At 37.7% G+C, this 27,995-nt stretch overlaps 1 protein-coding gene across 28 annotated transcripts in view; it reads left to right on the forward strand.

The window, feature by feature from the left end:
- The window catches only part of ABI2 (abl interactor 2), a 127,791-nt gene that overhangs the window by 1,234 nt on the left and 98,562 nt on the right, over window positions 1-27,995 (forward strand). The window lies entirely within an intron of this gene.

Consider the following 27,995-nt stretch of genomic DNA (forward strand, 5'->3'; position numbering starts at 1 on the left):
TATGTATATGGAGGTGGGGTATATTGGGTGAGATGGGATCCAGCTGCGCCCGGACGAAGCAAAAGATGCTGTGGATTAAAGAAAAAAAAAAAAAATCCTTCTTTAAAAATTATTTGAAAGGATAGGTTAAAACACAGTTTGCAAATTTAGCATCTTTTGTTTTCTCTGTGGCTTATTCTGAATCACAGGTTCTACCTTCATTTTTTTCCCCCTTCCCATTTAAATTCTCTTGGGATAAAGGTGGAAATGGAAGAAGTATGTTAAATTGCTCTTTCACTACCGTCTTTTCCTTTTTTTTTCTTTCTCCCATTTCGATCTCTCCAGGCATCCTTCTTCTTATCAGCTATGTTGGGAAGCATTCTTCAGTCTTAGTATAAACTAAAAATTAAAAAAAAAAAGATGTTAGGATTTATAGGTTCATAAATTTTGTAAGGATCGCATAGTTAATCAAGGGTGGTGTTGATTTTACTTGATTGGATATGTACTGAATTCTCTATTATCTTGTAGGGACTGTTCGTATTGGGGAAGGAACCAGGCATAATCCAAGGCTTTTCCCTCCAAAGGGGCACTTGAAAGTATGGCTAGTAGGAACAGAAAAAAATGTGTCTTAGGTCAGAGTTCATACAAAATATACAGTGGTCCATATTTGGAGGGTGCTTTGCTAATACCAAGCGGGCTAGGAAAGAGTCAAATGATTAGTTGCTCAATTTTCAACTGAATATTATTCAAAAGTCTTCTGCAGCCTGGCACAGTGTAAAGGGCTGATGATACACACCTAGTGTTTATAGAATTTCGTAGTGTAGTTCATAGGAGAGGCTGATCTGTGAACAGATGAATAATGTAGTGTGTCAATTTATACTCTGTAAGGACAGAAGGACTGGAGGAAGCTCTGCTATTCTCAGGGAATTCACAGTCTCTTAGGAGTGGCAAATCTAAAGGACTGAAGTGGTAATTCCATTGCCTCCTGCAACATATTATGGGATTATAGGTCTGAAGAGACCGTGGGAGTGGAAAAGTGGTTTGGTAGCAGTTATTACCAGTAGTCAAAAATAAGGAACAGATTTGTCTCTCTTTGGAAAATAATTTTTATTTTTGAAGGCATAGTTTTTCTTAGATTACAGTTGATACATAAAGGTAAAGTATATGGGTTAATAAAACTGAGAGGTTAAAGGGCTTAGGGATTGTCCTCTTTTTAAATATTTTATATATTTCTTCTAGTTGAGAGGAGGAGAATATTACTGCCACCATTATGTTTTAGCAATAGGATTAAAAATTTAGTGTGGTGGCATTTTATTTTATTTTTTTTAAATTTTTTTTAAAGATTTTTATTTATTTATTTGACAGAGAGAGACACAGTGAGAGAGTGAACACAAGCAGAGAGAGAGAGGGAGAAGCAGGCTTCCCGCTGAGCGGAGAGCCTGATATGGGGCTCGATCCCAGGACCCTGGGATCATGACCTGAGCCAAAGGCAGACACTTAACGACTGAGCCACCCAGGCGCCCCTGGCATTTTAAATTCATAGTATAGATATTAATAGAAATGGATTTGAAAATATTTTTTCAATTTAGCATCTAAAATAGCTTTTACACTTTAGATTTTACCTCCTAGGTTATCATCTGTTTCATGATCCAGTGGGTGTATTATTGGTGTTTTTCTCTTCCCAGATGACAGCTCTTTGGATGATTTGTTTGTAGTAAAGTTGATAAATAGAACATACTGATTGTATGTTTGTGCTGACCCAGCTGTACAGTTGACCCAACTGGCTCTTTTTGTGACCAGAGAACTGACCAGCAGGGGTTTTGATGCTGCCTCTTACCCTGCAAAGTTAATTGGTTACTTATATGATCACGTAGTCAGTTTAGCCTTGTTATAGCAATGTGCCCTAACCACTAGCTCGAGTTAACTAACCTAACACTCATTTTATTTTGTGGAAATAATTTTTGCCAGTAAAGTAGAAAGAGATAAATCTGTTGATTATATATAACAAAGGGTAAGGTTCTTTGTTGCGTGTTCTTAAATAGCTGGTTTTAAGCATAGGAATATCCAAATAATTAGGTTAAATAAGAATATCCTAAATGTGGATTGTATTTAGTGTGGATATTGAGCAAAGGAAGGAAAAATGATTGTGCTGTCTTTCTGGAAACAACTATACTCTGTTTAAATTGTTGCTAATAAAAACATCCTTCATATATATTACCAGCATTAAGAGTGACTAGGTATTGCCTGTGTTAACACACACACATACACAAAATCTACAGGTACAGCAGTGTTGTTAAGTAGTAGTTTTTCAGGTTACTAATGCAGCTAATGTTAAAAATTTAAAAATCATCCTTAGTAAAAATTTAGATGGCTTTCTTTTATTATTTCAACCTCTAGAAAAAGTGATAGTAAACATATTTTTTCTAGAATGTGATGATGAAAAGTTGTAACTAACATTTGCTGCTGTTTACCTGGTTGATTTTATCTCTTCTCTGTAAAAAAGGGTTTAGTAATTATTTAGGATTTTTTAAGATACGTGTAAGACCTGTGTTTCCTTTTTTCATTTATTAATATAAACATTGATACCTAAACTAAGTGTCCAGAAATTTTAAACAGTATTTTGATTGACTTGGAATCTACATTTTTACAAATAGAAGAATTTTATAATAATATGAGTTGTTTTAATGTTTTGGTAGATGAAATAAATTTCTAGTTGGTACTTTCCTAGAGTAATCTGAAAAACTAACTAATTCTTTTTTTTTTCTTTTTTAAAAGATTTTATTTATTTGTCAGAGAGAGAGAATACAAACAGGGGGAGCAGCCGGCAGAGCAGGCAGAGGAAGAAGCAGGCCCCCTGCTGAGCAAGGAGGGATGTAGGACCTGATCCCATGACCCTGGGATCATGACCCCAGCCAAAGGCAGATGCTTAAGGGACTTAGCCACCCAGGCATCCTAAAACTAACTTATTCCTAGTTACATTTTTGCTTTTTTTTTTTTTTTTAATTTTTTATTTCTATTCAGGGTAACAGTATTCATTGTTTTTGCACCACACCCAGTGCTCCATGCAATTCGTGCCCTTTCCAGTACCCACCACCTGGTTCCCCCAACCTCCCACCCCCACCCCCTTCAAAACCCTCAGATTGTTTTTCATGCTTTTTTAAAACGATTTATTTGAGAGAGAGAGAGAGAGCATACAGGCACGCATATGTGAGTGGTGGGAGGCAGGAAGAAAGGGAGATGTGTAGATTCCTCCCTGAGTGGAGAGTTCCACTTGGGGCTGGATCCTAAGATCCTGAGATTACGACCTGATCTGAGAACGAAAGTCAGACACTTGACTGACCAAGCCACTCAGGCACCCCTACCTTTTTCCCATTTGTTAGATAAAATAGTTAGTGCTTTTTGTGAGTGTTAATTCACATTAGATAAACAGTAAAATCCTATTGTCCATCATTTGGAGTAAGAGCAAAATCATCCAGTAACATGGATTTGCTTAGAAGAACAGAAATTAAAAATGTTTCTTAAGGGGAGCCTGGCTGCCTCAGTCTGTAAAGCATGTAGTTCTTGATCCCAAGGTCATGAGTTAGAGCCCCATTTGGGCACAGAGCTTCCTTAAAAAATAAGAAAAAAAAATACTTTATAAAAATTTTTCAAACAATATACCTTAAATTTTAGCGGAAATATATATATATATATATTTCTGATATTTATGTGAAATATATTTTTGTATTTTGCTTTTGAATAATAGGAGAGATGTCATTAGTGGCTTCCCTTTTCGTCTTTATTAACAACGATACTCCCAGAATTCATTAAAAATTGTGTGAAAAGTTTATTATAGGGAGCTAATAGAATCATGAGTTGTTACCAGATTCATAAAAAAGCCATTACTGAAACAGTGTAAAGATTCAAAATTCTTATTTAATAAAAACTATTTGAATACATGCTCACTGTTGAAAAATTACTAGGAAAAATTACTAAGGAAGAAACTTAAAATTTTTTTTTTTTTAAAGATTTTATTTATTTATTTGACAGAGAGAGATCACAAGTAGACAAAGAGGCAGGCAGAGAGAGAGAGAGAGAGGGAAGCAGGCTCCCTGCTGAGCAGAGAGCCCGATTCGGGACTCGATCCCAGGACCCTGAGATCATGACCTGAGCCGAAGACAGCGGCTTAACCCACTGAGCCACCCAGGCGCCCTAAAATTTTTGAATATACATCTGGTATTTATACTTTTAAATCTTTTGCTATACATGACTATATATCAAAAATGGGTTCATGTTGTTTATTACCTCTGTACCTTGCCTTAAGAAGAAACTTTATTACTATTATTTTTATTTTATTTTTAAAATATTTCATGTATTTATTTGACAGAGAGACGCCGAGAGAGAGAACAAGCAGGAGCAATGAGAGAGGGAGAAGCAGGTCTCGCGCTGAGCAGGGAACCTGATGGGGGGCTCCATTCCAGGACGCTTGGATTATGACTTGAGCCAAAGGCAGCCGCCTAACCACAGCCACCCAAGCGCCCCTGCTATTACTATTTTTCTTTTTTTTTTTTTTTTTAAAGATTTATTTATTTATTTATTTGACAGACAGAGCACAAGTAGGCAGAGAGGCAGGCAGAGGGAGAGAGAGGAGAAAGCAGGCTCCCCGCTGAGCAGAGAGCCCAATGCGGGGCTCGATCCCAGGACTCCGGGATCATGACCTGAGCCGAAGGCAGAGGCCTTAACCCACTGAGCCACCCAGGCGCCCCTGCTATTACTATTTTTCAAAAGATTTTATTTTTAAGTAATCTCTCCACCCAGCATGAGGCTCCAGTTTACAACCTGGAGATTAAGAGTCCACTGAGCCAGCATTGTGCCCCTAAAAAGAATCTTTTAATGATGATTTGTTTGACTTTGTTTTTTTTTGTTGTTGTTGTTGTTGTTTTTTTTTTTTTTTAATTTATTTGTCAGAGAGAGAGGGAGAGAGAGCAAGCACAGGCAGACAGAATGGCAGGCAGAGGCAGAGGGAGAAGCAGGCTCCCCGCCAAGCAAGGAGCCTGATGTGGGACTCGATCCCAGGACGCTGGGATCACGACCTGAGCCGAAGGCAGCTGCCCAACCAACTGAGCCACCCAGGCGTCCCTTGACTTTGTTTTTTTAGTAGATGTCACAGAGTATACCAAAGAGGTTTGTCTTTATGTGTTTGAGTTCTTTTGTTCTCACAAATAGAGGAATCTTAAAGGTACTTGGTGTGAAGAAGGACAAAGTCATTTGAGAGTAGATACTTGAAGACCAATATTTACATCCTTCTCTGTGACTCTTATCTTTTACCTCCACAGAGAGGAGTGAACCGCCTAAGTGCATATCAGACTGGGAGACTGAATTTCCCTAGACTTAATTCATCAGGATTTGACTAAGGTTTATCATCCTCCGAGAGACTAGTCTTGACTTTCTAGCAGATATTTGGTAGTTGGATTTTTAGTAATAACCCAGTCATTATCAAGACCTTTGATAAAATTGCAAATACAGACTAAATTATATTCTGAGACCCTTATTCTTTTTTCTAATTAAAATTTTTAAATTAAAATTTTATTTATTCATTTATTTTATTTCTAAAGATTTTATTTATTTACTTGAGAGAGCGCACAGAGGGAGAGGGAAAGATCACAGAGGGAGAGGAAGAAGCAGACTCATTGCTGAGTGGGCAGCCCAATGCGGGGCTGAATCCCAGGAGCTGACCTGAGCTGAAGGCAGATGCTTAACCAGCTGGGCCACCAAGACACCCCTAAATTTAATTTTTTAAATAACTTTTTAAAATTTTGTCATCTGTGCACTTTCTTCCTCTTCCTCTCCAATGCACTTAATTGGCCTTTTAATTCCCTTTATTGATCCAAGGACTGAGATTGCATTTAATTTTGCCCTATCCTGAAGAGCTTGTTGGTATGAAATGACCTTTACTCAAACAATTCATAAACTCTCCTTTACTTTCTCTTCTTACTGTGGTTTGATTAGTGTTTGAACATGTGATAGGCTTGCTTTACTCAGGGTCATCTTTCTTCTCCTGGAGAATAGTTAATCACCACATTGATTTACTTATGTGTAGAACATACCGTGGAGATATTTTTGAGCATGGGATCCTTTTGGTGTTACTTTCCTTTTAAAATGGGAAGAATTTAAATAGCATGCAATGGCAGTATGTCTAAATGTAATCTCAGTGGATGAATGGAAATATCCTGAAAATTAGACTATTTGTGAACTTTGACAACTTACGGTTGGATTTTTTTTTTTTTTAAGATTTTATTTATTTATTTGACAGACAGAGATCACATGTAGGCAGAGAGGCAGGCAGAGAGAGAGAGAGGAGGAAGCAGGCTCTCCACTGAGCAGAGAGCCCGATGCGGGGCTCGATCCCAGGACCCTGAGATCATGACCTGAGCCGAAGGCAGAGGCTTTAACCCACTGAGCCACCCAGGTGCCCCTACGGTTGGATTTTTATGGGACTTCTGGATAGATTGGCTTCATGAAGTAGCATGTGGGAGAACACCTGCTTTGAATTTTTCATTTACTTTGTGTTCCTTCTCCACATAGAAAGCTTCTAAAGGATAGAGTCATATCTAAAACAATTTTGGCACTTTTAGCCAAAGATCAGTTGATTATATATATGTGGGTCAGTTTTGGATTCTGTTTTGTTCCTTTGATCTGTGTACATATTCTTTGTTCATATCAGGCTATAGCTTTATACTCAGTCTTGAAGTCAAGTAGTGTGACTCTTCTACTTTGCTCTTTGTCAGAATTGTTTTGGCTCCTCTAGGGCACTTGCTTTTTTTAAAAATTATTTTTATTAACATATAGTGTATTATTGGGCCCTTGCTTTTTAAATACATGTTTTAGAATTAGCTTTTTAATTTCTGCAACCCTACTTAAGATTTTGAAAGGAATTGCGCTGAATCTGTAGATCATTTTGGGACAAATTGACATTTTGACAATATATATTGGTCTTCCACATCGGGGAGGGTATGTGCTATGGTTAGTGCTATGAAGTATGTAAGCCTAACGATTCACAGACCTGCACGCCTGGGGCAAATAATACATTGTTTGTTAATAAAAAAAAAATTGGGTCTTCCAATCTGTGGATTTGGTATTTCTACTTATTTAGGTCATCTTTGATTTCTCTTGTCACTATAGGCCTTAGAATACAAATTTTGCACAGGTAGTGTTACATTTATTCCTAGTTTTTTGATGATTTTTGGCGCTATAGTAAATAGTACTGTTTCTAAAATTTTCAGTTCCTGTTCATTCCTAATGTACAGAAATAGGATTGGTTTTGTATATGGATCTTTTATCCTATGACCTTGCTAAATTTATATATTAAGCATAGTAGCTTTTGTTGAAGATTTTTTTTTTTAATGTAGGCAGTCATTTCATCAGCAAATAAAGGTGGTTTTAATTATTCTTTCCTAATCTTTTTTCCTTTTATTTCCCTTTTTTGCCTTACGTCATTGGCTAGGACTTCCAGTATGATGTTGAATAGGAATGCTGAGAGCCCGTGTTCTTCACTTGTTCTCAGACTTAGAGGGAAAACAGCTAATCTTTCACTATTACATATGAAATTAGCTGTAGATTTTTTGTGGGTGCCCTATGTCAGATCGGGGAAGTTCTCTTTTATTCTTAGGTGGCTGAAAAGATTTTCTTAAAAACCATGAATAGATGTTATATTTTGTCATATGCCTTTTTCCACATCTATTAAGATGTTCATTTTACTTTTAGTCTTTGATAAGGTAAATCATTTGATTGTGAAATATATTAAAAAATAGTTACAGAAGGTTTGATCAGTGAATAGGCATTTTGAGTTACAGAACATTTTTCTTTTATAAGAAATGGATTTATATTAATGTCTAGAAATTTGCTACAATAAGCAAGCTTGGTTAAATGCGTGTACGTTGTATATTGGCTGCTCTTTATGCACTCTGCTAGATGCTATATTTGTGTGTGCAAAAGGATTGTTTATAAAAGCTTACAACTTTGTTAAAAAACCTTTTGTTTTCATGTTGAGAGCACTAAAGTAGTTATGAAAATTTGAGAATATGATATGGGTTAAATAGTAATTTTATAATTAAATACTCTCATGTGTTAAAGATAATTTTAATTTATTTTAAGATTTTATTTGATTATTTGACAGGGAGAAAGGACAAGCAGGGGGAGGGGCAGAAGAAGAGGGAGAAGCAGGCTCCTGCCCCGCAGGGAGGCCCAAGTGGGGCTTTATCCCAGGACCCTGAGCCACTGCAGCTCCCTGACAATTTTAATTTTAGTGGATATGTGACTCGGAAGCTGTTTAAGCCCTCTGTCTCAGTTTTCTTATCTGTAAGATGGTAGAGTTACAGCAGCTACTTTATAGGGTAGTTTTGAAGATTGAGTGAGTTAATATAGCTAAAACAGTGTATGTTTAATCAAAGCTAAGACTATCAATTTTAAGATATGCCATTATTTTATGTGCTACTGAATTGATGAACACTGCCTCTTAAACACTTAAAATACTACAACTTACCTGACACAGTGCATTTTGATTTCAGTTATGTTAAAATAGGAAAAAATGTTCATCATGCAATCAGTGAAAAATGATGTGTGAGAGTTTGCTTTTACTATAATCATTTTTTTTTAAAGATTTATTTATTTATTTATTTATTTATTTGACAGAGAGAAATCAAAAGTAGGCAGAGAGGCAGGCAGAGAGAGAGGAGGAAGCAGGCTCCCTGCCGAGCAGAAAGCCCGATGTGGGACTCGAACCCAGGACCTGGGATCATGACCTGAGCCGAAGGCAGCGGCTTAACCCACTGAGCCACCCAGGCGCCCCTATAATCATTTTTTTTTTAAGATTTTTATTTATTTATTTGACAGACGGAGATCACAAGTAGGCAGAGAGGCAGGCAGAGAGAGATGAGGAAGCAGGCTCCCTGATGAGCAGAGAGCCCGATGTGGGGGCTTGACCCCAGGACCCTGGGATCATGACCTGAGCTGAAGGCAGATGCCTAGCCACTGAGCAACCCAGGTGCCTTGTCTTTTAAAAATCTTAGTCAAATCATGCTCTGTTCAAAACACTCAAGAGACCTCCCTTCTTAGTATAGGAATTAGAGTCCTTAACATTGCCTACAAGCCAAATGATCTGGTTTTCTAGTCTTGAATCCTCTCCTAATTTAATTGCTCTTCTCTCCTTTGTTTATTCTATTCAAGCCACCTTGCCTCTTTTTCTTGAACATAACAGGCATACTTCTGCCTCAAGACTTTTTTTTTTTTTTTGGAGAGAGAGAGAGAGAGTGAGCAGGATTGTGCAATTGTGTGCACTCAAATGGTGGGGAGGGGCAGCAGGAGCGGCAGGGAGAGAGAATCCCAAGAAGGTTCCACGACCAGCACAGAGCCCTTTGTAGGGCTCTATCTCACGATCCCGAGATAGAGACCCATGCCAGAATCAAGAGTTAGTTGGTTAACTGACTGAGCCACCCAGTCCCCACCCCACGCCCAATTTTTTAAAAACAAGTTCTGACCACTTTTAGAAAAAAATTTTGCATGAATTACTTTCACTAGTCTCTTCTGGCATGTTTCTAATGATATCAGAATCACAATGATAGCCAGTATATGTACCCTGTAGTATTTACCACATGCTGTGCCCAATTTATTATTATTATTATTATTATTAGCAGATGATATGATACTTTATGTGGAAAACCCAAAAGACTCCCCTCCAAAACTGCTAGAATTTAGTAAACTGTCAGGATATAAAATCAAAGCACAGAAATCAGTTGCATTTCTATATACCAACAAGACAAAAAATGGAGAAATTAAGGAGTCAATCCCATTTATAATTGCACCCAAAACCATAAGATACCTAGGAATAAACCTAACCAAAGAGGCAAAGAATCTGTACTTAGAAAACTATAGAATACTCATGAAAGAAACTGTGAGGAAGACCGAGAAATGGAAAAACATTCCATGCTTATGGATTGGAAAAACACATATTGTTAAAATGTCTACAGTACCTAGTGCAATCTACACATTTAGTGCAATCCTTATCAAAATACCATCACCTTTTTTCAATGAAGTGGAACAAATAATCCTGAAATTTGTATGGAACCAGAAAAGACCCCGAATAAGCGAGAGGAATGTTGAAAAAGAAAGCCAAAGTTTGTGGCATCACAATTCCAGACTTCAAGCTCTATACAAAACTGTAATCATCAAGACAGTATGGTACTGGCACAAAAACAGACACATAGATCAATGGAACAGAATAGAGAGCCCAGAAATAGACCCTCAACTCTATGGTCACTATTCTTCCACAAAGCAGGAAAGAATGTCCAATGGAAAAAAGTCTCTTTAACAAATGGTGTTGGGAAAATTGGACAGCCACATGCAGAAGAATGAAACTGGACCGTTTCCCTTACACCATCCACAAAAATAGACTCCAAATGGATGAAAGACCTCAGTGTGAGACAGGAATCCATCAAAATCCTTGAGAACACAGGCAGTAACCTCTTCGACCTCAGCCATAGCAACTTCTTCCTAGAAACATTGCCAAAGGCAAGGGAAGCAAGGGCAAAAATGAACTCTTGGGACTTCATCAAGATCAAAAGCTTTTGCACAGCAAAGGAAACAGTCAACAAAACCAAAAGACAACCGACAGAATGGGAGAAGATATTCAGGAATGACATATCAGATAAAGGGCTAGTATCCAAAATCTATAAAGAACTTATCAAACTCAACATCCAAAGAACAAATAATCCAATCAAGAAATGGGCAGCGGACATGAACAGACATTTCTGCAAAGAGGACATCCAGATGGCCAACAGACACATGAAAAAGTACTCAACATCAGGGAAAAGTTGACATCAGGGAAATACAAATCCAAACCTCAGTGAGGTACCATCTCACACCAGTCAGAATGGCTAAAATTAACAAGTCAGGAAACAACAGGTGTTGGTGAGGATGCAGAGAAAGGGGAACCCTTGTATGCTGTTGGTGGAATGCAAGCTGGTGCAGTCACTCTGGAAAACAATATGGAGGTTCCTCAGAAAGTTGAAAATAGAACTACCCTACGACTCAGCAATCACATTATGGGTATTTACCCTAAAGATACAAATGTAGAGATCCAAAGATGCACATGCACCTGAATGTTTATAGCAGCAATGTCCACAATAGCCAAACTATGGAAAGAATCTGGCTGTCCATCAACAGATGAATGGATAAAGAAGATGTGGTATACACACAGACACATACAGAGACACACACACACACACACACACACACACACACACACAATGGAATACGATACAGCCATCAAAAGATACAAAATTTTGCCATTTGCAACAATGTGGATGGAATTATTAAGCTGAGTGAAGTAAGTCAACCAGAGAAAGATTAATTATCATATGATCTCACTGATATGAGGAATTTGAGAAACAAGACAGAGGATCATAGGTTAAGAGAGGGAAAAGTGAAACAAGAGGAAACCAGAGAGGGAGACAAACCATAAGAGACTCTTAATCTCAGGAAACAGTGTGAGGGTTGCTGAGGGGAGGGAGGTCAGAGGGATGGGGTGGCTGGGTGATGGACACTGGGGAGGGTATGTGCTATGGCGAGTGCTGTGAATTGTGTATGACTGATGAATCACAGACCTGTACCCCTGAAACAAATAATACATTATATGTTAATAAAAATATATAAAAATATTATTTTAAAAAATTTTACTTATTTATTTGACAGAGAGAGAGAGACAGTGTGAGAGATAACACAAGCAGAGAGAGTGGGAAAGGGAGAAGCAGGCTTCCCACTGAGCAGGGAGCCTGATGCAGGGGTTGATCCCAGGACCCTGGGATTGGGACCTGATCCAAAGGCAGATGCTTAACCACTGAGCCACCCAGGCACACCCCAATTTAATATTGCCACTGTAGTGATGGACAAATTTTGGCCAGCGTAGTGTAGTATTCGATTTCAGATTTCCTCAAGGCTGGGCAGTTGTTGGGGAGGGTGACCAGTTTTACTTTGCCATGTCTGATCATTTTCAGAGTTTGCTTCTACCCCAAATGTGCTTTCCATTTTTCATAAGGAATTGGAGTCTAGAGTTGATCAATTCCAGCAGATTTTCATCTTCTTTGTGGCCACCCACTTCCTCCCTTAGGTGCAGGATGGTCCCAACCAAGAGCAGCTGCCACAGTAGCTAGATGTGAGAAAGGTGCCGCAGGACTTTCTTACTTTGCATTTACCATGCCCTCCCCAGGAGTACTCATTCCCCAGATAACTGTATCACTGGCTCTTTTGCCTTTTTCATGCTTTTGACCAAATGTCAACTTCTATTTTTTTAACTTAAAAAAAAAAAAAACTTCTAGGGGTGTCTGGGTGGCTCAGTTAGTTAAGCAGCTGCCTTTGGCTCAGATCATGATCCCAGCGTTCTGGTATCAAGTCCCATATTGGGCTTCTTGCTTGGCAGGGAGCCTGCTTCTCCCTCTGCCTTTGCCTGCCTCTCTGCCTGCCTGTGTGCGCGCGCGCTCTCTCTCTCTCTCTCTATCTGACCAAAATAAATAAATAAACTTCTAAAAAGTTAATTTTTAATTCCAGTGTAACATACAGTGTTATATTAGTTTCAGATGTATAATAGTGTCTCAACAATTCTATATGTTACCTACTGGGATAAGTATCCCAGTCAGTGTTCTTAATCCTCTTCACCTATTTCACGCATCTCCCTACCTACCTCCCCTCTGGTAATGATCAGTTTGTTTTCTATATTTGAGTCTCTTTGTGTCTTTTTTTCCCCCCTTTCTTCATTTGTTTTGTTTCTTAAATTCAGTTTTAAGGAGTGAACTTCACATACGAGTGAAATCATGTATTTGTCTTTCTCTGCCTTATTTTACTTAGTGTTACACCATTTAGCTCCATCCATGTTGCAAATAGCAAGATTTCATTCTTTTTTTATGGCTGAGTAAAATTCCATTTTGTGTGTGTGTTCACATATATATACACACACAGAATTATATATATATGTATACAGACATATACACACACATATATAAATATATGTTTATTTATATAGAAAACATCTTTTTTGTGTGGGGGCTCCAGTATGGGGCTTGAACTCATGACCGTGGAATCAAGTCATATGCTCTACTGACTGAGCCAGCCGGGCTCTCCATACTACATCTTCTTTACCCATTCATCTATCAGGGGACATTTGTGTTGCTTCCATAATTTGGTGGTTGTAAATAATGCTGCAGTAGATATACGGGTACATATATCTTTCTGCCTTAGTGTTTTCATAGTCTTCAGGTAAATACCCAGTAGTGGAATTACTATATCATATGGTAATTCTATTTTTAATTTTTTGAAGAATCTCCATAGTGTTTTCCATAGTGGCTAGACCAGTTTACAGTTTACAGTCCTACTTAAAATGTACAGGGTTCCCTTTTCTCCACATGCTTGCAACAAACACTTGGTTCTTGTGTTACTGATTTTAGTGTTCTGACAGGTGTGAGGTGATATTTCAGTGTGGTTTTGATTTGCATTTCCCTAATGATTAGTGATGTTGAGCATCTCTTCATGTGTCTGTTGGCCATCTCTGTGTTATCTTTGGAGAAGTGTCTGGTCACATCAACTGCCCATTTTTAAATTGGATTATTTGGTTTTTTTGGTGTTCATTTGTAGGTGTTCTTTATATATTTTGCATAGTAATCTGTTACTGGATATATCATTTGCAAATATCTTTTCCCTTTCGGTAGGCTTTTAGTTTAGTTGATTGTTTCCTTTGCTGTGAAAAAGCTTTTTATTTTTGTGTAGTCCCAGTAGTTTTTTTTTGTTTGTTTATTAATTGTTGTTGTTTGCTTTTGTTTCCCTTATCTTAGGAGACATATCTAGAAAAATGTTGCTATGGCCAGTGTCAGAGAAATTACTGCTATTTGCTAGGATTTTTTTATGGTTTCAGGTCCCAGATTTAGGTCTTTAGCCCATTTTGAGCTTATTTTTATGTAGGGTGTAAGAAAGTGGTCCAGTTTCATTCTTTTGCATGTGGCTGTCCAGTTTCCCCAACACCATTTGTTGGAGATAATGTCTTTTTCCCATTGCATATTTCTTTCCTCCTTTGTCAAATATCGACTACACAGTTGTGGGTTTATTTTGGGGTTTTCTGTTCTTTCTAAACATTTTTATTTATTTATTTATTTATTTATTTATTTAAAGATTTTATTTATTTATTTGACAGACAGAGATCACAAGTAGGCAGAGAGGCAGGCAGAGAGAGAAGAGGAAGCAGGCTCCCCACCGAGTAGAGAGCCTGATGCGGGGCTCGATCCCAGGACCCTGGGATCATGACCTGAGCTGAAGGCAGAGGCTTTAACCCACTGAGCCACTCAGGCGCCCCTCTAAACATTTTTTTTTTTAATTTTTTTAAATTTTTTCAGCATATCCCTCTAAACATTTTTAAAGCTTTATTTATTTTAGAGGAAGAGCGCACATGTGCAGGGGGTGGGGAGAGGATGGCAGGGGGAGAGAGAATCTCAAGCAGATTCACTGTTGAGGGTAGAGCCTCACCATGGGCTGCATCTCAAGACCCTGAGATCATGACCTGAGCCAAAACCAAGAGTCGGAAGCCCAAATGACTGAGCCACCCAGGCATCCCTGGGTTTTCTGTTCTGTTGATCTGTGTGTCTGTTTTTGTGCCGATCCATATTGTTTTGATTACTACAGCTTTATGATATATCTTGAAATCTGAGATTGTGATACATCCAATTTTGTTTTTCTTTTTCAAGATTGCTTTGGGTATTTAGGATCTAAATACCCAAATTTAAGATTGTTTGCTCTACTTCTGTGAAAAATGGTATTTTAATAGAGATTGCATTAAATCTGTAGATTGCTTTGGGTAGTATGGACATTTTAACAATATGTTCTCCCAATCCATTCATTTGTGTCATCTTCAATTTCTTTCTTCAGTGTTTTATAGTTTTTAAGTACAGGTGTTTCACCTGCTTGGTTAAGTTTATTTGTAGGTATTTTATTATTTTTGGTGAAACTGTATATGGGATTGTTTTCTTAATTTCTCTTTCTGCTTTATTGGTATATAGTTACGCAACAGATTTCTGTATACTAATATATCATGCAACTTGACTGAATTCATTCTATCGTTTTTTGGTGGAGTCTTTAGGGTTTTTTACATATAGTATCAGATGACATAGAAACAGTGAAATGATCTGCAAACAATGAAAGCTTTACTACTTCTTTACCAATTTGGATGCCTTTTATTTCTTTTTGTTGTCTGGTTCCTGAGGCTAAGACTTTTGGTACTATGTTGAATATAAGGGGTGAGAGTGGACATCCTTATCTTGTTCCTTAAAACCTGTTAGTGTTTCACAGTTGATGATTTTAGCTGTGAGTTTTTCATTTAAGGACTTTATTATGTTGAGGTATATTCCCTCAAAACCAACTTTGTTGAGGGTTTTTATTATGATTGGATGTTGTACTTTGTCAACTGCTTTTTTCTGTGTCTATTGTAACTACCATATAGTTTTAATCCTTTCTCTTTTGAAGTGATGTATTTCATTGATTTATTTGCAAATATTGAACCACCCTTTCATTACAGGAATTAATCCTCCTTGATTACGGTGAATAATTTTTTAAATGGATTGTTGGATTTGGTTTGCTAATATTTTGTTGAGGATTTTTCCATCTGTGTTCATCAGAGATACTGGCATAATTCTCTTCTTCTGGTGATGTCTTTATCTGGTTTTGTTATCAGGATCATGCTGGTTTCATAGAATGAATTTGGAAGCTTTCATTGATTTTCTTTCTTTCTTTTTTTTTTTTTAAAGATTTTATTTCTTTATTTGACAGAGAGAGATCACAAGTAGACAGAGAGGCAGGCAGAGAGAGAGAGAGAGAGGGAAGCAGGCTCCCTGCTGAGCAGAGAGCCCGATACGGGACTCGATCCCAGGACCCCGAGATCATGACCTGAGCCGAAGGCAGCGGCTCAACCCACTGAGCCACCCAGGCGCCCCTTTTTTTTTTTTATTTGAGAAGAGTAAGTATTAAGTCTTTTTTTCTTTTTAAAGATTTTATTTATTTATTGGACAGACAGAGATCACAAGTAGGCAGAGAGGCAGGCAGAGAGAGAGGGGGAAGCAGGCTCCTCTCCGAGCAGAGAGCCCTATTTGGGGCTCGATTTCAGGATCCTGGGATCATGACCCAAGCCAAAGGCAGAGGCTTTAACCCACTGAGCCACCCAGGTGCCCCTAAGTCTTCTTTAATTAAAAAAAATTTTTTTTTAAGTAGACGTTGTGTCCCAAGTGGAGGTCAGACTCAAAACCCCCAAGATTAAGAATTGGATGCTCCACTGACTGAGCCAGCCAGGTGCTCTGTTACCAATTCTTCTTCGGTTGTTTGGTGAAATTCACCTTTGGAACCATCTAGTCCAGATGTCACCTTCCTTGATGATCCTTCCTGGTCTATATAAAGTTATAACATACTTTGTTTACTCTCCTTTTTGCTTGTACTCCTCCCCCACCACATGCTTTATTTTTCTTTGTTTTACTTAGCATTTAACATGCAATGAATCTTACTTATTTGCTTCTGTCTTCCCTGGCTGGTGAGTTCCATGAGGGAAGGGGGTCTCCCTCACCCTGCCACCCCCCACCCACCTGAGAGAGGAAGGGGATGGAGAGGGAGAGGGAGAGAGAGAATCTTAAGCAGGTTCCACCCCAGTGCGGAGCTTGATGCAGGTCTGATGACATTATGACCTGAACCCAAATCAAGAGTTGGGTGCTTAACTGACTGAACCACCCACGCACCCCAAAGGGAGTATTTTTCATTGTCAATACCTGGAACAGTGCCTGGGACAAAATAAGCATTCAATAAATATTTGCTAAAAGAATAAATTAGGGGTTTTTTTTGTGAAAGCAGTAGAAAATACCCATGAGAGTAGTGAAAATAGATTAGTTTTCCAAAATGGAAGAGTTTGTGTTTATAGGTAAATGAAGTTGGTGAATACTTTTAATTTGTTTAGGATATTTAATAGAGATGTGACCAACAGAATTGCAAGTGGTATTTCACATGTGACTAGTACTTTGGAGTTAATTCTGTAGTTGGTTTGCTTTCATTTAGTTCATGGCTTATTCAATAGGGAAACTCAAATGTATGGGTGGCTCTCTCACTTTTTGGGTAGTGATCAAGGGAGATATTCCTATTTTTATTTATTTTTTAAAAAGATTTATTTTAGAGAGAGAAAATGAATGGTAGGGGCGGGGTAAGGGGAGAAACCCAAGCAGACTTAGTGCTGAGTATGGACCCCAATGCAGCGCTCGATCCCATGACCCTGAGATCATGTCCTGAACCAAAACCAAGAGTTGGATGCTCAACTGACTGTGTCATCCAGGTGCCCTGAGATATTCCTATTTTAAAAAATCAGTTAGGGGCGCCTGGGTGGCTCAGTGGGTTAAGGCCTCTGCCTTCGGCTCAGGTCATGATCCCAGGGTCCTGGGATCGAGCCCCACATCGGGCTCTCTGCTCTGCAGGGAGCCTGCTTCCTCCTCTCTCTCTCTCTGCCTGCCTCTCTGCCTACTTGTGATCTCTGTCTGTCAAATAAATAAATAAAATCTTAAAAAAAAAATCAGTTAAGTAAACTCAAGCTTAGTTCTGACTCTGTTAAACTAAAATTCTGTAAAGATAAAAATTGTGTTCATTTCTGGGTTTTTTGCCTGTGTCCCTTGTGCTTTATTGAGTAAAATGATTGAAATCATGACTCATACCATTTAAAATTTTTATATATGACTGTTTTTTTTCTTCTTTATTCAAGAAATGCTTATTGAGTATCTGTTCATGCTGGGAAATCATGGTAACTCATGGAGCTAACAGTCTAATTCTATTACCATTTTGATTGCTATGAAGAGCCTGTGTTCAGTAAATTCTGAAGTAGTGGGGTTTGGACTAAATATAATGCGGTGCTGCTTTTCCTTTTCTTGCTGTTATTTGGCTTTATCTATTCATCTATTGAAGACTTTGAATAGAGCAAGGAGATGCATTGTTAGGAACTTCCAGAACCTGCAAAACAAGACTGAATAGAGGAAGCAACAAGGGATGCCAGCCTTTTTCATTATGTAGTACAAGTCTTCTGGGAGATTACATTTGAATAATGATCCCTTCTCTTCTCCCTTAAAACAGCTTATTGTAGAAGAGCAGACCAGGTTCAGAAAAAGAATTTGAATAGCTTAGCTTAATATATAGTACTGTTTTTGAGAGAAGAAGAAATTAAAATTTATTGACATTAAATTCATATTTTGGGGGTTTATCATCTACATGTTTGCTTATAATGTAATATGTATTCTTATGAATTTTATTTATGTGCAAATAACAGAACCTCATATAACATAAATTTAATGTCAGCAGTTTGGTTTGTGGTGTGGATGTACATGTAATGACAGGGCACTGTATCTCAATTTTTTCTTCTTTTGAAGTGAATAAAGACTGGATCTCTTGTATTATTATTTTTTGATCTCTCATATTATTAACATGACAGTTAAAAAAATTAAAGTCTGATTAATTCAGATAGGTTTAATATTATTTGATGTTATACATAGACTCTTTTGACACAAGATGTGTAAATTAGATCAGGTCATTTTGGCTACTACTTTAATCCTGCCTCTCCGTCTTTCCAAATGTAACAGTTGTCATCAGTTTGTTAAAAACCCTGTTTAATTGATTTTTTTTGTTTTACTTTAAACAACATTGATACAACATAAAGCTCACCAATTTAACCATTTTAAAGTGTAAAGTTCAGTGGTTTTGAATGTTTTTACAGAATTGTGCAACCATTACCAAATCTAATTTCAGAACATTTTCATTGTCCCAGAGAGAACTTGTGCCCATTAAATAGTCACTCCATGTCCCCGTACTCCCTGGCAACTGCAGATCTACTTTCTGTCTCTGTTGATTTGCCTATTGTGGACATTTTATATAAATAGAAATGTAATATGTGGCCTTTTCTGGGACTTATTTCAGTTAGCATAATAATATTTTCGACATTCATCCGTGTTGTAACATGTTTCAGTCTAGGCATGCCCGGGGGATACTGGAGTTTGGTTCCAGGGCACTGCAATAAAGCCAATACTGCAATAAAGCAAATCAAATGAATATTTTGGTTTCCCAGTACATGTAAAAGTTCTTTTTACACTATAGTCTATGAAATCTATAGTAGCATTATGTCTAAAAAAACATTGTATATACTTTTTGTTTAAAAATACTTTAATGCTGGAGTGCCTGCCTGGCTCACTTGGTAGAGCATGTGACTCTTGATCTTAGGGTTGTGAGTTTGGGCCCCACAGACCTAGAGATCACTTTAAATGAAGTACTTCATTGCTGGGAATGTCTGTGTGGCTCAGGTGGTTAAGCGCCTGTCTTTAGCTCAGGTCATGATCCCAGGGTCCTGGGGTTGAGTTCTGCGTCAGACTTCTACATTAGCAGGGAGCCTGCTTCTCCCTCTTCCTGCAGCTCCCCCTGCTTGTGCTCTCTTTGTCTCTCTCTTGGTCTCTCTCTGACAAATAAATAAAATCTTAAAAAAACAAAACAAAACTTCATTGCTAAAAAATGTTAACTATCATCTGAGTTTTCCAGGAGTCATAATCATTGGTCACAGGTTATCATAACAAATATAATAAGGAAAAGCTTGAAATTGTGAGAATTACCAAAATGGAGAGAGGCATGACGTGAACAGATGCTGTTGGAAAAATGGCACCTATAGACGTGTTAGAAGCAGGGTTGTTGCAAAATGTTAGTTTGTAAAAAAACAGCATCTGGGAAGCACAGTAGAATGAGGCATGCCTGTTCTTCATTCCTTTCTTTCTTATTAAAAAAAAATTTTTTTTTTAAAGATTTTACTTATTTATTTGACAGAGAGAGATCACAAGTAGGCAGGGGGAGGAGGGAAGCAGGCTCCCTGCTGAGCAGAGAGCTGGATGCGGGGCTCAATCCCAGGACCCTGAGACCATGACCTGAGCCGAAGGCAGAGGCTTAACCCAGTGAGCCACCCAGGTGCCCACTTCATTCCTTTCTTTCTATGGCCAAATATTTCATTGTATGGATATACCATATTTTATTTATCCATTCATCAGTTGATGGATATTTGGGTTGTTTCCACCTTTTGCTTATTATGGATAATGTTGCTTTGAACATTTGCTTATAAGCTTTTGTCTGAACCTTATATTTTAAATCCTCTAGGGTATACATAGGAGTGGAATTCCTGGGTTGCACTGTTTACATTTCTACCAGTAGTGTATGAGAGTTCCAGTTTCTCTACATCTTTGATAATATTTGTTATTTTCTGCTTAAAGTTGTAGCCTTTGAAGTTGGGGTGAAGTGGTATGCCATGTGGTTTTGATTTATATTTCTCTAATCACTGATAATGTTCAGCATCTTTCCGTGTGCTTATTGACCATTTTGGGAGAAATGTCTACTCAAGTTCTTTTCTTTTTTTCTTTGTTCACTTTTTAACTATGTTGTTTACTTTTTGGTTGAGTTGTGAGAGTTCTTTATATATTTTGGATAGCATATCCTTATTAGATATACAATTTGCAAATATTTGTTTCTAGTTTGTCAGTTGTCATTGCACTTTCTTGATAATGTCCTTTGATGCACAGAAATTTTTAGTTTTTGTGAAGTCCAAATTATTTTTTGTGTGTGCTTTTGGTGTCATATTTAAGAAACATTGCTTGAACCAGAGCCATGAAAATTTATACCTCTGTTTGCTTTTAAGAGTTGTATAGTTTTAGCTACAAATAATATGTGGTTTATTGTATCTGACTTCTTTCACTTAGCCTAGTACTTTTAGAGTTTATCCATGTTGTCTAGCATTTATCAGTACTTTAATCTATTTTATGGTTGAATAATATTCCATTGTATATAATATTTTAGTGTGTTTTATTTAGGTCTTTGATCCATTTTGACTTAATTTTTGTATATTTTGTATAAGGTAAGGATTCAGATTGCTTGAGCCAACCAGGAGCCCCACTGAAGCATCTTTTCATATGTCTGTTGGCCATCTGCATGTCTTTGGAGAGATGTCTAATCATGTTCTCTGCCCATTTTTAAATTGGATTATTTGTTTTTTGGGTGTTCAATTGTCACCTTTTGAGTTTTTTTTTTTTTTTAAGATTTTATTTATTTATTTGACAGAGAGCACAAGCAGAGGGAGCAGGAGAAGCAGAGGGAGAAGCTGGCTCTTTGCTGAGCAGGGAGCCCGATGTGGGACTCTATCCCAGGGATCATGACCTGAGCCGAAGGCAGATGCTGGACTGAGGCACCCAGCCGCCCCCTTTTGAGTTTTGATACAGATTATTTGTGTATTCCCTCTTTCTCTTTTTTTTTCCTGATTAGTTCTGGCTAAAAGTTTGTCATTTGTATTGTAACCTTTGGTATCATGATTTTCTTCAGTAACTTTCTTTTTATTGACTGTGCTCTCAGGTGTTATTTCCTTCAATTTGCTTTTCTTTGGTTGGGGGTTACTTTGTACTGTATTTTCTTCTTAAAGTATTCTTCTTAAAGTATTCTTCTTGATGTCATTGGTTTTCTTCTTTTCTAATATAGACATTTTAGGGCTATACATTTTCCTCTTAAGTACTGCTTTAGTGGCATCCCACAAATCTTAAATCTGCCCCCCCACTCTTGTTTCTCTTTTATTTTTTTTAATTTTTTTCTTTTTTTCTTTTTTTTAAAAATTTTTTATTTTTTCAGCATAACAGTATTCATTATTTTTGCACCACACCCAGTGCTCCATGCAATCCGTGCCCTCTACAATACCCACCACCTGGTGCCCCCAACCTCCCACCCCTTCAAAATTCTCAGATCGTTTTTCAGAGTCCATAGTCTCTCATGGTTCACCTCCCCTTCCAATTTCCCTCAACTCCCTTCTCCTCTCCATCTCCCCTTGTCCTCCATGCTATTTGTTATGCTCCACAAATAAGTGAAACCATATGATAATTGACTCTCTCTGCTTGACTTATTTCACTCAGCATAATCTCTTCCAGTCCCGTCCATGTTGCTACAAAACTTGGGTATTCATCCTTTCTTTTTTTTTTTTTTTTTTTTTTTTTTTACAGCTTTATAAACATATATTTTTATCCCCAGGGGTACAGGTCTGCGAATCGCCAGGTTTACACACTTCACATCATACTACTACTACTACTACTACTACACTACTCACCATAGTACATACCCTCCCCAATATCCATAACCCCACCCCCCTCTCCCAACCCCCTCCCCCCATCAACCCTCAGTTTGTTTTGTGAGATTAAGAGTCACTTATGGTTTGTCTCCCTCCCAATCCCATCTTGTTTCATTTACTCTTCTCCTACCCCTTCAACCCCCCATGTTGCATCTCCTCTCCCTCATATCAGGGAGATCATATGATAGTTGTCTTTCTCCGATTGACTTATTTCGCTAAGCATGATACCCTCTAGTTCCATCCACGTCGTCGCAAATGGCAAGATTTCACTTCTTTTGATGGCTGCATAGTATTCCATTGTGTATATATACCACATCTTCTTTATCCATTCGTCTGTAGATGGACATCTAGGTTCTTTCCATAGTTTGGCTATTGTAGACATTGCTGCTATAAACATTCGGGTGCACGTGCCCCTTCGGATCACTACGTTTGTATCTTTAGGGTAAATACCCAGCAGTGCAATTGCAGGGTCATAGGGTAGTTCTATTTTCAACATTTTGAGGAACCTCCATGCTGTTTTCCAGAGTGGTTGCACCAGCTTGCATTCCCACCAACAGTGTAGGAGGGTTCCCCTTTCTCCGCATCCTCGCCAGCATCTGTCATTTCCTGACTTGTTAATTTTAGCCATTCTGACTGGTGTGAGGTGATATCTCATGGTGGTTTTGATTTGTATTTCCCTGATGCCGAGTGATATGGAGCACTTTTTCATGTGTCTGTTGGCCATCTGGATGTCTTCTTTGCAGAAATGTCTGTTCATGTGCTCTGCCCATTTCTTGATTGGATTATTTGTTCTTTGGGTGTTGAGTTTGCTAAGTTCTTTATAGATTTTGGACACTAGCCCTTTATCTGATATGTCATTTGCAAATATCTTCTCCCATTCTGTCAGTTGTCTTTTGGTTTTGTTCACTGTTTCCTTTGCTGTGCAAAAGCTTTTGATCTTGATAAAATCCCAAAAGTTCATTTTTGCCCTTGCTTCCCTTGCCTTTGGTGATGTTCCTAGGAAGATGTTGCTGCGGCTGACGTCGAAGAGGTTGCTGCCTGTGTTCTCCTCGAGGATTTTGATGGATTTCTTTCTCACATTGAGATCCTTCATCCATTTTGAGTCTATTTTCGTGTGTGGTGTAAGGAAATGATCCAATTTCATTTTTCTGCATGTGGCTGTCCAATTTTCCCAACACCATTTATTGAAGAGGCTGTCTTTGTTCCATTGGACATTCTTTCCTGCTTTGTCGAAGATGAGTTGACCATAGAGTTGAGGGTCCATTTCTGGGCTCTCTATTCTGTTCCATTGATCTATGTGTCTGTTTTTGTGCCAGTACCATGCTGTCTTGATGATGACAGCTTTGTAATAGAGCTTGAAGTCCGGAATTGTGATGCCACCAACTTTGGCTTTCTTTTTCAATATTCCTTTGGCTATTCGAGGTCTTTTCTGGTTCCATATAAATTTTAGGATTATTTGTTCCATTTCTTTGAAAAAAATGGATGGTACTTTGATAGGAATTGCATTAAATGTGTAGATTGCTTTAGGTAGCATAGACATTTTCACAATATTTATTCTTCCAATCCAGGAGCATGGAACATTTTTCCATTTCTTTGTGTCTTCCTCAATTTCTTTCATGAGTACTTTATAGTTTTCTGAGTATAGATTCTTAGTCTCTTTGGTTAAGTTTATTCCTAGGTATCTTATTGTTTTGGGTGCAATTGTAAATGGGATGGACTCCTTAATTTCTCTTTCTCGTTTCTCTTTTAATGGCTTTTGTTGAGCAGTAAGTTATTTGGAAGTGTTATTTAATTTCCAAAGATTTGGGGATTTTCCATAGATCTTTCTGATAATTTCTCTCTCTCTCTCTCTCTTTTTTTTTTTTTTAAGAATTTTATTTACTTGAGAGAGAGATAGCAAGAAAGAGAGAGAGCATGCATGCACACAAGTGGTGAGGAGAGGGAGATTTGGGGTTCAATCCTAGGACCCTGAGAGATCATGACCTGAGATGAAGGCAGATGCTTAACTGACTGAGCCATCCAGGTGCCTCTCTGATAATGATTTCTAATACAATTCTTCTGTGGTCAAAAAACACTTTGTTTGACTTGAATTCTCTTAAATTGTTCTGAGACTTTTTACTGGCCTATAAAATATGGTTTAATTTGGTTAATGTTTTGTGTGCATTTGAAAAAAATGTGTATTCTGCTCTTGCTTGGAGTGTTCCCTAAATGTTAATTAGATCGAAGTGGTTAATGGTTAATGGTGGTATTCAAGTCTATTATGTTTACTTTCTGTGTATTTTGTCAATTTGAGAGAGGGTGATTGTGATCTTTGACTATACCTATGGATTTGTCTATTGCAAATCTATCAAGTTTTGCTTCATGTGTTTTGAAGCTCTATTATTATGCATATAAATGTTTATATTTCTTTTCCCTTTGTGAGTTGGCATTTTTATCATTTTATCATTATAAATTTATCATTTATATCATTTTATCAAATTTTAAATCTGTGGTAATATTTTTTTCCTTCAGCAATCTACTTTGTACTTATGTAGCTACTCCCATGTTCTTTTGGGTTGCATTGTTATAGTATATCTTTTCTCATTCTTTTTTGTTTCTATGTTATCTGTGTCTTTGTTTTTTTTTTTTTTTAAACATTTTATTTATTTATTTGACAGAGAGATCACAAGCAGGCAGAGAGGCAGGCAGAGAGAGAGGAGGAAGCAGGCTCCCTGCTGAGCAGAGAGCCCGATGCGGGGCTCGATCCCAGGACTCTGAGATCATGACCTGAGCCGAAGGCAGCGGCTTAACCCACTGAGCCACCCAGGCGCCCTATATCTGTGTCTTTGAAGTGTATTTTTAAAAAAGATTTAATTTGTTCGAGAGAGAGTGCATGTGCTGGTGAGAGTGAGCATGAGCCAGAGGGAGAGCAGAGGGAGAGGGAGAAGGCTCTCTATGGAGCAGGGAGCCCAAAATGGGGTTCTATCCCAGGACCCTGAGTTCATGACCCGAGATACCCAGGAACCCCTAAAGTGTATTTTTTAAAGGAGCGTATAGATGGGTTGTGCTGTTTTATTTTCTCTGACAATGTCTTTTAGTTGGCATGTTTAGATGTTTAGATTATTTACTTTTTTGTGTGATTATAGATACCTTTAGGTTTAATTATATCAACTGTTTATTTTGTTTGTCTTATCCTTTGTTCCCCTTTTTATGCCTTTGTTTGGTTAGAGTAATTCTCATAATTCTAGTGTATTTCCTTTGTTGGCTTATTAGATCTCTTTGCTTTCCGATTTTAATTGTAATTTTGTAGTACTTACCTCAGTCTCCCTTCAGGTGATGTTATAGCACTTTTTGCATTGCTTGAAAAGTCTTACTTTTTATATTTCTTTTTCTCCCTTCCCATCTTTTATACTGTTGTCATCATACATTTTATGTTCACATTTGTTATAAGCCTTGTAATACATTTTTCTTAATTTTTGTTTAAATCATTACCTTTAAAAAATTTAACTTTAACAAGTCATATATTTACCAATGTAATTTCAATTTCTGGTACTTGTCATTTTTTTGTGTAGATCTGTATTTGTTATCTGGTGTTTTTTTCCATTTCTGTCTATCCTATATGACTTCCTTTAACAATTCTTGTGCAGGTCTGTTGGTGGTTATTATTACTACTTTTTTACTTTTGTATGTTTGAAAATATCTTTCCTTTTTATTTTTGAAAGGTAATTTTGCTGGGTATAGGATTCTGTGTAGACAGTATTTTAAAGATTTTATTTATTTTATAGAGGGTGCATGAGTCGGGGGAGGGGCAGAGGGAAAAGGAGGGAGTGAGAGGGAGAGAATCTGAAGCAGATTCTGTTCTGAGCATGGATCCTGATGCAAGGCTCAATCCCATGACCCTGTGATCACAACCTGAGTCAGAACCAAGAGTTGGACACTTAACCATTTGGGCCGTGTGGTCAGTATTGTAAAGATGGTACCCCACTGGGGTGCCTGGGTGGCTCAGTGGGTTAAAGCCTCTCCCTTCAGCTCGGGTCATGATCCCAGGATCCTGGGATCGAGCCCCGCATGGGGCTCTCTGCTCAGCGGGGAGCCTGCTTCTCCCTCTCTCTCTGCCTGCCTCTCTGCCTGCTTGTGATCTCTGTCAAATAAATAAATAAAATCTTAAAAAAAAAAAAAAGATGGTACCCCCACTATGCTCTGGTTTACATTGTTTGAAATGAAAAATTTGCTGTTGTAGTTTGTTCATTTGTAGGGTTATGTCTAATTTTCCCTTGCTGGTTGGAAGATTTGCTCTCTCACTTTTTTAGCAATTTGATTTTGAAATGCCTTGGTGTAGTTTTCTTTCTGCTTCTTGTAGTCAAGATTTATTGCACCTTTTTGATCTGTGAATGTAGAACTTCCATCAGATTTTAAAATTTTTCATGCATTTATTCTGTCAGGTATTTTTTTTTTTTCCTGTCTACTCCCTTTCCTGGGAACCTTGATAACATATATATTATGCTATTTGAGGTTGTTCCATAGCTCACTGATTCTCTTTTCATTAAATTTTTTTTTTCCTTTCTGCTTTTCTTTTTTCATTTTGGAGAAATTCTTTTCTTATGTCTTCAAGTTAATTAATTTTTTTTTGTCGTGTTGTTGTAATGTCTTTTGTTATTAGATGTATTCTTTATCTTGGACATTATAGTTTTTAATTTCTGTGGGTTCAGTTTGGTTCATTTTATATTGGTCAGGTGTTTGGTTAACTTTTTTAAATGCATAGAATACAGCTATAATGATTATTTTAATATGTTTGTTGTTAATTTTAACATTTGTGTCCATTCTAGATTGGCTTTAATTGATATTTCTTCTCATTATCAATATACCAATATATATTTTCCTCACTTTTTATGTTTGGTAAACTTTGATTATCACTCGTAGTGATTATTAATTTACTGGGTGCTTGATCTTTGTTTATCTTCCTATAGATGTTCTTAAGCTTTATTCTTTTTTTTAAAGAAGATTTTATTTATTTATTTGACAGAGAGAGAAAGATCCCAAGTAGACAGAGCAGCAGGAAGAGAGAGAGGGGGAAGGAGGCTCCCTGCTGAGCAGAGAGCCTGATGTGGGACTCTATCCCAGGACGCTGAGATCATGCCCTGAGCCGAAGGTAGAGGCTTAACCCCCTGAGCCACCCAGGTGCCCTTAAGCTTTATTCTTGAATGCAGTTAAGTTACTTGGAAACTATTTGATCCTTTTGTCCCTTTCATGATTTGTTTGGTATGAACAGTGGAGTTTTTTAGTCTGGCTAATTATTCCCTGCTACTCTGTGTAGTGTAACCAGTGAATTGGGAGCTTTTCCATTTTGGCTCGTAGGACCATTCACTATTTCCTAAGTTTGGCTGTTTTAGATTCCACATTTAAGTGAGATCATAGAGTATTTATCTCTCTCTCTGCCTAACTTATTTCACTACACATAATGTCCTCCAGGTCTACCCATATTGTTGCATATGGTGGAAATTCCTTCTTTCTAATGGCCAAATAGTATTCCTGTGTGTGTGTGTGTGTGTGTGTGTGTGTGTAAAACATTTTCTTTATTCATCTGTATATTAACATTTAGATTGTTTCCTTATCTTGGCTTCTGAATAATGTTTCAGTAAACATGTGAGTGCCGCAGATACCCCTCTGAGATATTGATTTCATTTTCTTTGGTTATGTATACAGAAGTGGGAATGCTGGATCATTTGGTAGTTCTATTTTTAACTTTTTGAGGAACCTCCATCCTCATTTCCATGGTGGATATATTGATTTACATTCCCAGCAACAGTGTGCAAGGGTTCCCTTT

The sequence above is a fragment of the Lutra lutra genome, chromosome 3 (genome assembly GCF_902655055.1).
Source record: "Lutra lutra chromosome 3, mLutLut1.2, whole genome shotgun sequence".
NCBI lineage: Eukaryota > Metazoa > Chordata > Mammalia > Carnivora > Mustelidae > Lutra > Lutra lutra.